This window comes from Arvicanthis niloticus, chromosome Y (assembly GCF_011762505.2).
Source record: "Arvicanthis niloticus isolate mArvNil1 chromosome Y, mArvNil1.pat.X, whole genome shotgun sequence".
In the NCBI taxonomy this organism is placed as follows: Eukaryota; Metazoa; Chordata; class Mammalia; order Rodentia; family Muridae; genus Arvicanthis; species Arvicanthis niloticus.
Window position 1 is genome coordinate 4,416,930 of NC_133431.1, and position 13,009 is coordinate 4,429,938.

Below are 13,009 nucleotides of genomic sequence, written 5' to 3' on the forward strand. Positions count from 1 at the left end.
TGGATTGCCAGTGGCACTGATACATCATCGCTTACATATCTTTGTATTTGAGTTAGTTACTGGGGGGTTTTGTTCTTATTTTGGGTTTTCAGGGAAATTTTGGTTTTTAGACAGGAATTTAACTATGTAATTCAGACTTGACTGAAACTTGAAGCCAAGGCTGTCCTCAAACCTGAAATTCTCCTATTTCTGTATTCTGAGTGTTGGATTATGGGTATATGCCATCATGCCCAATGATTTATCAGTACTTTAATTTTGCTGGGTTTTTACCTGGATGTATCCAGTATGGAGAATTGTCTAGTGTCTGGCAGTCTGAGGCTCTTTATTACTCCTGTAGTTGGTGTCCCAGTGTTGCTGAGCTTTCTTGACAGCGTCCTTTGGCCATGGTGCGATGGCTTTTCTTGGTTGTCAACTTGATGCACCTTAGAAGAGGGACTCACGACCGAAAAAACAGCCTCTATTAAATTGGACAATGGCTGACCAGACCCGCGGGTCTTAGTTATTCTTGGGGATCGAGGGGGATCTCACCAGAAAAGGAATATGGGCGAGAGAAAGAAGCGAGACCAAGCAAACAGAGACTTGTCAGGGTCTGGTTTTAATGAGAAAGCAACTCTCAACTCATACAGTTCCTAACAAGGAAATGGGGAGGGAGGACAATACGAGGAAAAAGGAGCATATCGAAGTCAGCCATACATTCCTAGAATCCACCTGGCTACCTCACCGTTTCCTGGGAGAGGCTATGTCACTGCCCATATAAAATAGGCAGAACCCCCTGATCTTACTATCTTCATCCATCTGGGGAGACATCCTGTGGTGTTTTCTCATATTGATGTCAACCACCCAGAAGGACGTCCTGTGGTTTTTCTCGTTCTGGTACACTGCTGTTCTGTTATCAGGAGCAGGCAGCAAGCTGTACTTCCTGAACTGTCTTGGGCTGCACTTCCTCAAGCAAACATTCGTGGGAAGGTTTCTACTAGTCTCCAGCAAATGGAAATGTCTATGAGACATTTTCTTCCTTGCTAATTGTTGGAGGAGAACCAGGTCCACAGGAGGTTGTATAAGGAGTCTGGCTGAACAGAAGTAGGGAACAAACCAGTAAGCAGCATCCTTCCATGAGCTCTGCTTTAGCTCCTTCCTCTGGGTTCCTGCCTTGAGCTCTTCTCTAGGCATTGATAGATGATGGACTGTAAACTGTAGGCTAAAGTCAACCCTTTGCTCCCTAGGTTGTTTTGGTCAAGTGTTTATAACAGGAACAGGAACCAGACTTAAACAAGCGGCAAGCAGCCGTAGAGAAAAAATTGGCTGTAATTTTAGAAATCCTGAGTTTCCAGCTTCAGCTTTCACTTGTGTCTCTTGACAGATTTTTTTAGCAATCCAGTGCTTTAAAACTGATGTTTTGGGAGGCAGAGGCAGATGGATGATGGTGATGGAATAACTATCAATAATCAATGCTAATCAATAATCAATAAATGTTAATAAATAATTATCAATACTAATTGATAATCAATAATGATCAATAATTGATGGCGCAGCCTTTAATTCCAGCACTTGGGAGGCAGAGGCAGGGGGAGGACGGTGATGGAATAACGATCAATAATCAATGCTGATCAATAATCAATAAATGGCAATCAATAATCATCAATACTAATTGATAACCAATAATTATCAATAATTGATGGCACACGCCTTTAATCCCAGCACTCAGGAGGCAGAGGCAGGGGGATTTCTGAGTTCAACGGTCTACAGAGTGAGTTACAGGACAGCCAGGGCTACACAGAGAATCTCTGTCTCGAAAAACCAAAAAGAAAAAAAAAGAAAAAAAAAAAAGAAAAAAGAAACCGATGTTTTTACTTCTTACAGATTCTTTAGCTTTCTTCAGAAGAAAGATTGCCTATGATAGGTCCATCTATTTTACTAGCAGAAATTCTCTACTTTCTTTTTTTTTCAATCAGAAAAATGTTCACAGGCACAATATTGATCATACTCTTTCCCTACCTCCAACTTCTCTTCAATCCTGTCCACCTCAATCACCACACATCTCCATGTTCTTTTGGTCTGAATGCACTCATTCTTGGATGATCTCAGGACCTAAGTAGGATCAAGCCTTGTTAGTATTGGGTGGGAGCTCTCTATATTTTTACATTAATATATATATGCATGTAATATATGTAATATGTGTATGTAATATATGTAATACATATGTAATATATAATATATGTATGTAATATATGTATTGATATATGTAAGATATGTGTAATATATAGTATACATATGGTATTATATATATATATATATATATATATATATATATATATATATATATATATTATATATCCAGAGTATCTAGAGTTGTTTTCAAGTAGAAAACAACATGAGCCATACTAAGTCACAACATAAGGATTTACCTCACTTGTTCCAAGAAAAGGTACAGTATTTTTAAATCTCTCAGTTTCTTTTTCCCCTCTCTTTACTCTCAAACAGGCGTGTATACAAATAATAGTCTGTTTTCTTTGCTGAAGCATTATCACCGTTAGAATTAACCGAGGTGAGATCTGGAAAGCAATACTTAAAATATAATTTCATCTTTTGCAGTTGCTTCTTTATAGTGAATTGAAGATGTTGGGAAGGAAGTGGGGTTTTAGCACCAAGACTGAAGACTATAAACCAATCTATACATTTATATATGTGTATGCACATTCATAAGATAAAATGATGAACAATAATCATCCAAAGGCAGGTTGGATTAATAATATTGATAATATCAATAATATTAATATTATATAATAATATTATATATAATATAAAATGTAATAATATAATATATTAATATGTTTATTATATATTATATAATATTATTATATATTATATTATATGTATACCCTAACCCTGATTATATATAATATAATATATAATGTATTATGTATTACATATAATATAGTAATATTAATGTTATTAATTATTATTAATCCATATCTCACATAGACATACTTGTACAGATTATGTCAGCAATAAAGTAAAATGTTTATTTGGCTACCTTTCATGTTTTAAAAGCAAAGACGAAATGTTGTATTTTACAAACATGAATTTTCTTTTAGAAAAATACCCAGTAGGTTTAGTGTTCAGTGTTTTTCTATTGGTTCAATTATGTTCATGGAGAGGGACAATCAGTTCAGTTTAAGTCCTGTGTATAATCATAAACATTATCAACTGGTTTTGTTCTTAAGTTTAAAACATACTGAATAGTATTAAGCTTGACTTTTTTCAACTGGTTTAAGAACATTTAAATCAGAGGCAGTATTTTTATTTAAAGCATGTACACGACATGCTTTCAAAACCTGATTAGATTAACCATAATAAATTTAACTTGTACTCTTATTGAACATTTAAAATAATAAATGATAGAAAATAATATTACAAAAAGCAAGTATTTTGATTTCCCCTGGTGTTTATGTCTAAAGAAAGAAAGCAGAGTCCCATCTGCTTTCTTCTACCTCAGCTTCTCCAGGTTATTTTGAAGTCAATCTTACATCTATATTTTTTCATTTATATCATTTGTCTCTAAGTGGAAATGTCTAATGTCTATATACCTATTGTTATTTACTATTTTATCAGTGTTTACATTTCCCTGTCACAGAAGTGACTTGTTTCTGGACTTGAGGTACAAAGTCAAAAATTGAGGTAGAAAGTCAGGCAAATGCTTTATTTCATCACTGATTAATCAGCCTCTTGTAACTCTTTTTAGCCCAGGGTCTTATTATGTAACCCCAGCTAACCTAGAACTGGCTATGTAGACCAAGCTGACTGAACTCACAGATTTGGACTCCAGATCCCCCTTCCAAGGGCTGAGATTATATGTATACAGTACCAGTCCCAGCCATACTACCTTTTAAATCTCAGGTTCTGTTGCATTTTTGTATTTGGTAATTGTGTGTTGCTCATTGTCTACTTAATGGGCATTAATATAATTTACATTTTTAATTTTTAATTTAATTTTTAATTATACTTTTTGATTTAATTTTACATATGCTTCTTATATAATTTACATTTTTTGCTTCTTAGCATATGTGATTTCTTTTTCCATTCCTTTAAGAGTCTCTTTTCTGTGAATTGCCTACTAATTATTTGAGCACTTTTCTTGTACAATACAATTGTCCTTTGCAAAATATTGTTTACAGACACCTAGCTGTGAAGACATTTATCTGTTCATTTTGTAATACTTAATTACTAAATGTAAATTACTTAGGAAATATTTATGTGCTTAGGAATATGCACCCGGGCACACACAGAGGCACACGGCAACAACTAGATTCATTGAGGAAATGAATAAAAAGAAAAGAAGGGCAGTATATAGGAGGAAAGGAAAAGGGGAAATGTAATTGTCTGAAAAAATTTAAAAAGGACAAAAAGAAAGTCCAGCACTGTGCAGTACAAGCCCCTGCAACATTGGACTGATCCTCTAATAAGGAGCATAGGTCACTTCAACAGTGATTAGGAGTAGGTTGCAGGTAATATGCTGTTTTTAAAAATATAATTTGTTAGTTTTCACTAATAAATTTGAAGATCTTACATATATATTATATATATGTAATATATATGTATATATTATACATATATAATATATATGTGTAATATATATCTGTATGTAATATATGTAATATATAATACATAATTTATATATGTGTAGATAAGATATGTAATATATGTATGTAATATATGTAACATATGTAATATATAATATATGTGTAATCTTTAATATATATGCATGTAATATGTGTAATATATATGTAATATATAATATATATGTGTATGTAATATATGTATGTGATATATGTAATATATAATATATATGTAATATGTATAATATATGTATGTCATATATGTAATATGTGTATGTAATATATGTGTAATTTATATATGTAATACATAATATATATGTAATATATTTATGTAATATATATATATATATATATATATATATATATATATATATACACACACACACAGACACACACACATGCATATATATATATAGCCAGAGTATCTAGACTTGTTTTCAAGTAGGGGAAATGAGCCATACTAAATCATGACATGGGGATTCATCTAACTTGTTCCAAGAAAGTCAAGAATGTAACAAAGGAAAGTAAACGCTAAGAATCAGAGTTAGAGAGAAGGCAGAACACATGCGATTATTGTCAGGAATTACTCATTTATTTTGAATGATACATGTATGTTGAGCATGATCTTATCATAGATGTGAGCTTTGCTGTGTATTAAATCTGACAATGTTGATCAGATCATAATGTGGTCAGGAAACGTCACAGCATTAGGAGAGTATTACAGGAGCTAGTAAAGATGGAGTTGCCTCAGATGAGAATTAGAATTGCTGAGAATGGTATGGCTAGTGAGATTTTTAAGCCTGAAATCTAAAAGGATGGGTTTATGTTAAAATGGTTGGAAAAGACTTCACATGTTACAGGTTTTCAGAGTCAAAATAGTTTATATACAGGAGTTTTGATAGTGCTTTGTTAAATTTGCCTTAAAATAGATCCGAAGTGGAGATGTCCTGGTGCACAGGTAAAACTCAGCCTTTCAGGAGAGAGGTCTGGTAGTGAACTATAGCTTTGATGGTTAGTGACATTTAGCTAAGCTCCATAAAGGTTATCACAGCTGATCTGCACAGACATCATGTAAGAGAAGTCCTAGTATCCTCCTTTGTGTATAAGGAGACCAAGGCTCAGAATGGTTCCTCTACCCCTTCTAAATTCTCACAGGAATTAAGTAGCAAAACGAAAAATCAAAGTCAGACCTAAATGTTAAAAGAATGTTTACCGTTGTACATTTTTCTGTTTGTTCATTGGGCTCCTAGATGGCATTTCTGAAAGCAAATCCGGACTGCAATTCATGATCCCCATACACCTGAGGCTTTTCAATAAATCATAAACACTGCAGACTGCTGCAGAGGCAAGAAGAGGTTCAGGCTTGTGTATGACTACTTTTCTCAGCTTCCTATTCTGATGTCAAGGTGCCCAAGGTCTGGACCCTATTCTAGTTTATAAAGCAAGATGGATGATTCATTTTGACAAAATAGTGTGAGGTGATAAGAGGTTACAACGTACAACTAAGAACAGTATTGATTTAAACTTATGGAGTGTTTTCTGGAAGTTTCCATGTAGCATTGTTGGATTAGAGCTGATACACACATATACACACAAATACACACATAGACATGAACATACACACACACAATTTTCTGAAGTTGACTATAGTTGCAAGTAACTGAAACCATGGATAAGTGTACTAAATATTTCTCCAAATATGCCTTAAAATTTCTGCTTCTGGTTCAATGGGTAACCAAACTAAACTCTGCTCCTCTGCAAGAGCAGCAAGCAGTCTTAACAATTGTGCCATCTCTTTAGCCCGAGCTTATTCTGAAAGTAGAACTTAATAGATCCCTTGCCCTTTTCCCCTAAATAACAAATAAAACAACTCAAGTGTTAGACACTCCACGGGCTACCTCACCAAGTAATACTAAGATTGTCTAAGTGAAATTGCCCTTTACTGGTTAACTGATTGCTAATTCTAATGGCTAATTTAGATGGCTTTTTTGTGCAGGTACCCTTGTATGCCAGCAGAGGGCATCAGATCCATTTGTCATGAGCCACCATGTCATTGCTGGGAATTGAACCCTGGTTTTCTGAGCCATCTCACCACTATCTGTTTACTGGTTAACTGTCCAAAAAGCAAGGACTTAAAAATTGGATCAATGAGTTAATCAAAAAAATACCTGAACAAGTGACATGGCAAGACCATATTTTTGTGAGGAATGGGTTGCAGAGTGCTTTCTACATGATCCTGAATCATTTAGGTTTGGGCTCCTCTGGAATAGTCCACTATTTTTACGTTATGTATCCTTGACAACCCCTCACCCCCCCTTCTCACTCCCCTGGTTTATGATTTTCACTTTTTAAAATGCCCCTCAGCTTGCTGGTCTTTTGTCAAACTCTACTCTTGCGATCGTGAGCTGTTTGACTGTTGGTTGCCAACTCTCCTCCCTAATAAACCTCTGCTGATTGCATCCAGGTATGGTGTCCTGTGAGTTTGTGGGTGACCTTTACTTCCTGAGACTGGAGTAAGGGTCTCCCAAGTTTGGGGTCTTCATTCCTAACAATAATCTCTGTTATTCATGTTTTGTTTCTCAAAATAGAATGCATGTTCCTAACCATAAAAAAACAAATGGCTGTGATAATGTTGACCATACAACCTACATTCTGTATCATTGGACATAAAGTAACAACAAAAAAAACGTGATTGGGAGAAAAATATAGGTGTAACTTGGCACAGGACTTTATGGTTTTGACTTTTGGAAGCTATATAACTTTCTGGTTCAGGGTGGGGCTGAGGCTGGCGTATTGCAGCTAACCTTCTGAGTATAATTTTGTGGCTCTGGTTTATCAGTAGTGACTTGATTACAATAAATTCTTATCATTTTCCTTGTCCTGTGGTTAAGTTGTGTTGGATATCAGTGGACCCCGTGATGCAAAGGCAGTACGTAACCACTGTCCAGTATGAATAGTTTCATAATGATGAAGACTCTAGAGGTGTGCAAAGGCTTCATTATACTAAACATGTCCATTAGGACTCTGGGGGTGTGTCCTGAGTCACAGAAGGTGTGTTTAAGACTCAAGGGTGTGACCTGAGACACAGGGGGATATGTGTAAAACTCAGTGGGCATGTCCTAAGTCACAGGGTGCATGTTTAGCACTCAGGAGGCCAGTCCAGAGTCACAGGGGGCAAGCTTAAGACTCAGGGGCTTGTCCTGAGTCACAGAGGGTATGTTAAAGATTGAGGAGGCAAGCCCTGAGTCACAGTGGGTATGCTTAAAACTCAGAAGGTGTGTCCTGATACACAGGGGGTGTGCTTAAGACTCAGGAGGTCTGTCAAGAGTCACAGGGGCATGTCCTGAGTCACAAATAGGCAAGCTTAAGAATCAGGGGGCGTGTCCAGAGTCACAGAGAGTTTGCTTAAGACTCAAGGCAACTTCTATAAAACCAACAGTTTAATTGGGACTGGCTTACAGTTTCAGAGATTTAGTCCTTTTTCATCATAGCAGGAAGCAAGGCAGGCATGAAAGAAAACATGATGCTGGCGAAGAAGCTGAGAGTTTTGCTTCTTGATCCAAAGGCAGCCAGGAAGAGACTGTCTGCCAGGGAGATAGTAGGAGGGCCCATTCTGCACTGGGTGGAACTTCAAAGCCTTCAGTGATGCACTTCCTCCAAGGCCACATCTCATAGTAACTTCCTCCCACTCCCTGAGACAAGCATATTTATACTACCACATTCCACTGCCTGGCCCCCATATGATTGTGCAAACACATGAGTATATGGGGACCATATTTAAAAATAGCATAATACAAAATATGTGAGGTTCGAATTAAAAAGTCCTCATCATCTATAGAAGTCTCATAAATGTTAAAAGTCTAAAGTTCAAAGTCTTTTCTGAGATCATTCCAATCATGTAACTGTAATCTCCTATACATTCATAAATATAGCACATAATATCCATCCAAATTCACAGGATATAGGTCACCATTCTTAATTACCATTGTGAGGAAATACTGGGCCAAAAGAAGACCAAAAGCCGGCAAGGCAATCTCCAAACTCTGCATCTCCATGTCTGATGTCAAAGTCTTCTTCAGATCTCCAACTCCTTCCTGCTTTGCTCACTGCAGCACAATTCTTTCTCTTTGGCTGATTTTATTTCCTAAAAATAGTTTTCCTGAGAAGGTATCCCACAGCTCTGGAATCTAAAACACTTGGGGTCTCCAAAGTAACTTCAAAATTACAGCTTCTTGTTCCAGTATCTGGGATCCACGGATGATCTTCTGTGCTCCTCCAAAGAAGCTGGGTCTCTCTCCAGCTCTTCCCTCTATAGTACACAAGGTCCTGCTTGACTCCACTCCACTGCTGCTGCTGTTCTTTCTGCTCATCCCAAGGGACTGACATCTTCAATGTGCTGGGTTCTTCTGTGACAAACAGTCTTGACTGTGTTCCTCTCATGCTCCCTTCATGGTGCCAAGCCTCAGCTGCACTGCATGAAACATTCATGCCTTAAAACCTGTGCCACCTGGGTAAGTCTTGCACAGGACTGAGTCAAGCTGCACCACAAGGGACAACCTTGGCTACCTCTGGAATACAACTTCTTTGTCCTTTCAGAAAACACTTAATAGAATATGTTACTTCAGTGGTGCTGGTTTCTTCTTTATCCCCACTAATTTTTGAACTACAGCCAACCAGCATCAATTGTCTCAGTGGTCCCTTCTATTCTTTCCTCTAAAAGCAAAGCCACATGGACAAAGTTCCTGAGTTCTTCTGCCTGCTGGGACCCAAACATCGCCCCTTCTATTACATCATCACCAGCTTTCTAGTTTTCAACAACTTCACTGCCTAAGCTCGGCTGTCCTTGAACTTGCTCTGTAGATGAACCTTGAATTCAGATCTGCATGGCTCTGTCTTCTGAATGTTGAGTAATATGTGTGTAACACTCTGCCCATATCTAAACTTTTCATTACCTAAACTTGTTCTGTACCAGGATGACTTGAATCAGATATCTGTTTGACGTTCATCTCCAGGGGTTTAAGGTGTGTACCACCATGCCTGGACCTAAGTATATCCTATATCCTTGTAGATTTTAAATTGAAATCCCTGTATAGTAATCACAATCCGTCAATTCTCAATTTGACACGTACTTTTATCCTCTTATGTCAACATAAAAACAATAACCAGTTAATAATAATGCCTAACATTATACAGTTCTCATCCATACAACTTCACATCCATATGTTTAGGTGAATGGAATCTTGCCATAATATCACCATTTCTTTAATGCCATTGTGTGTCTTTGATCATAGGATTTAGCTTCATTCAACTTCCTGGTGAGATTTTCTCTTTGAAGCTAACATTTCATATTTCTCCTTTCTAAGATTACTAAGCATGATCAAAACAATCACCATGAGAGTAATCACAGGCCAAAAGCTATGCTTGGCTTTCCTGAAACTTCCTCTGTCAATCCAGTTTACAAAATAAACCTGTTTACCTTCAGATGAGAACAAAACACAACAGCATTCTTCAGCAAAACATTATAAAAATTCTATGCAAAATTCAAACCACACTTTCGTCATATGTGTTCTACTAGGACGGCCCATGAAGTTCACTTAATGCATGTACAAATGCAAAGTCTAAAAATCCACAATGCTTTCAACAAAAGCATGGTCAGGTCTACCAATAAGAATACTTAAGTCTGGGGTACCAACTTCTGTCTTAGAATTTCCATTGCTAAGAAGAGACACTGTGACCAAGGCAACTGTTTTAAAGGCAAATAGTTAATTCAGTCTGTCTTACACTTTCAAATGTTTAGTCCATTGCCATCATAGCAGGCAGAATGTCAGCATGCAGGCAGCCATGATGCTGGAGAAGGAGCTGAGAGTTCTGCACCTTCATGAGAAGGCATCCAAGAAGAGACTGTCTTCCAGCCAAGTGGCAGGAGGGTCTGTTTTGTACTGGTCTGAGCTCCAGAAACCACAACCATAGTAATTCACTTCCTTCAAAAAGGTAACATCTACTCCCACAAGGCACATCTCTTAATATTGCCACTTTTTAGGGTCAAGAATATTTAAATCACCACAGTTGACTTCAACTATGAATTCTTTCATGCATTTAAATATGATTAGGACGTGCAGAGGCTTTAACATGTTAATTACTTTCAGATGGTTTCTCTCTCATATGTGTTCATTTCTGTATTCAGAAACCACTGTGGCATGTAAACGATTTCCCAACTTTAGAACAATCAAAAGGTTTCTGCACAGTTTGTGTTCTTTTATGTCTTTGGAGACTACAGAGATATGCACAGGCTTTACCACATTCATCACATCTGTAAGGTTTCTCTAAAGCGTGTGTTCCTTTAAGTGTGTGGAGAGTACAGTGACATGCAAAGGCTTTATCACATTGACTACATTCATAAATTTCACTCTGCACATTTTCTTTTGTGTATTCAGAGATGACTGTGTCCTGGAAAGGCTTTACCTCATTCATGACATTCAGTTTCTCTCTAGTATGTGTTCTTTTATGTAATGGGTGATGACTGTGCAGTGCAAGGGCTTAGCACCTTGATGACACTGAGTCGCTCTCTTGAATGTGTTCTATTATGTAGTCACAGATAAAAGTGAATTGTCAGTTTTTCCCCAGTGATTACATTAATGAGGATTCTCTCCAGTGTGATTTCTTTGTGTATGTGTAAAGAACTCTGATATGCAAAGGCTTTACCACATTGTTAATATTCCATTAGGTTTTTAATCATAAAAACTTAACTATTCATAGGTCCGCTCCCACCACACTTCTAACGTAAATTTTTGGAAAATTTAAACTTCAGTATCATCATAACTTTCATTTTCCTGACCTAAAGTTTGATATCGATGGCGTAACACTAAAATCTAAACAGCACTTACCCTTTCTCTAACAAAAGTTCAGCAGCTTGGATGAAGAAAAACCAATGTAAGAAAGACCCCTACAGATATCAGGGCCCCCAGTGTCACGGCCCCCGTCAGTATTGTCTTTACTGACATCCAGTTCCCTTCCTGTAGACACCATGTCTTTTGCAGGGCCCTGTTCCCGTACAGGGCTGTGAACTCCGTCCAGCCGCCATTGTTGTGGATCCAGTCAGCCAGGTGTATTTCTAGATAGGCCACCATCCAATCCTGTATTTGCCTCACCAATGGCTCTAAGTTTTTGTCGATACTCTCAGCACACAGGGCCGCCCCAAAGACAAAGAATGCCACAAGACGGCCCCAGTTGGGGCCTCCTTGGAATAGTTCCTCAGAAACCTGGATGAAGCATTGTTGGGCTGAGCCTGGGGTCACGTGTAGTTGAGCAACCAGGTCAGAGATGGTGCGCCGGAAGCGGGTCTCCAATTCATCTCCAGCCGCCCGCATGGCTTGGTGTAGCGGGTCGGCTGTTGGGCCTTCTCCTGGGCCAGCTCCTCGGACATAACCCTTCTGCCTCAGCTTGTAGCCTACAAAGTCGGCCACTAGAGCCCGTGTATCTGGGGTTGAGGCTGGGGTCGTCATCAGGTGCATTCAGCTGGGTTCCAAGTTTCCAGCTCAGTGATGTCAGACTGCGTTTCCTGCTTGGAACTGGTGCTCAGGCCTCCAGTCTCATATGTTGAGCCACCTCAAATGCTTTCATGTGGGCAAACAGGGATTTGGAAAGAACAATATTAGGATTGAGTGCCATGAAGAAAAAAGAAAATTGAAAAAAAAAAAAAAGAAAAACAAGGAAAAAAAAGAAAGAAAAAAGAAAAAAAGAAAGAGAAAAAAGAAAAAAAGAGAAAATAAATAGAAGAAAAATAAAAAAAAGAAAAAATGAAAAAAATAAAAAAGGAAAAAAGAAAAAGGGGAAAAAAGAATAAAAAAAGAAAAACGAGAAAAAAGGAATAAAAAAAGAAAAAAGAAAAAAAGAAAAGAAGAAAAGGATTGAGTGCCCCCCTGTCTCAGTGAGCAGTGGCAGCTCCCACACAGGATTTAACCAGTCCCTGGGGTGTTCTGAACCTGGAATGAGGCAAAGGGAAGGAGTACTGTCTAATCACTCCCGCCAGTCTCCAAGGCCAAGTCAGTCCAGGTCTCTGTTAGAGTTCTATTCATTTTCTCTACCTGTCCTAAAATCTGGGGCCTAAATGCACAATTTCTAATTCATCCCCAGCTGGGCGGCCAGTTCCTGACTTACCTGGGCAACAAAGATGGGTCCATTATCGGGTCCTATTACCTTATTAGGTATTGCATACCAGGGAAAGTTTTTTCTAAGATATTAGAAATATAAAATCTAAAATTAAAAATAAAAAATAAAGTTTAAAATATTATTATACTTATACTTTATATTTATATTTTATTTTTATATTATTTTATATTTTATTTTTTATTTTATATTTTATACTTTATATTTTATATTTGATATATTTTATA

General features: G+C 37.4%; 1 pseudogene; it reads right to left on the minus strand.

Annotated features, from left to right (window-relative positions):
* Window positions 1-11,518: 11,518 nt before the first annotated feature.
* Window positions 11,519-12,118, minus strand: LOC143437269 (bcl-2-like protein 2 pseudogene; annotated as a pseudogene).
* Between the last annotated feature and the right edge of the window lie 891 nt (window positions 12,119-13,009).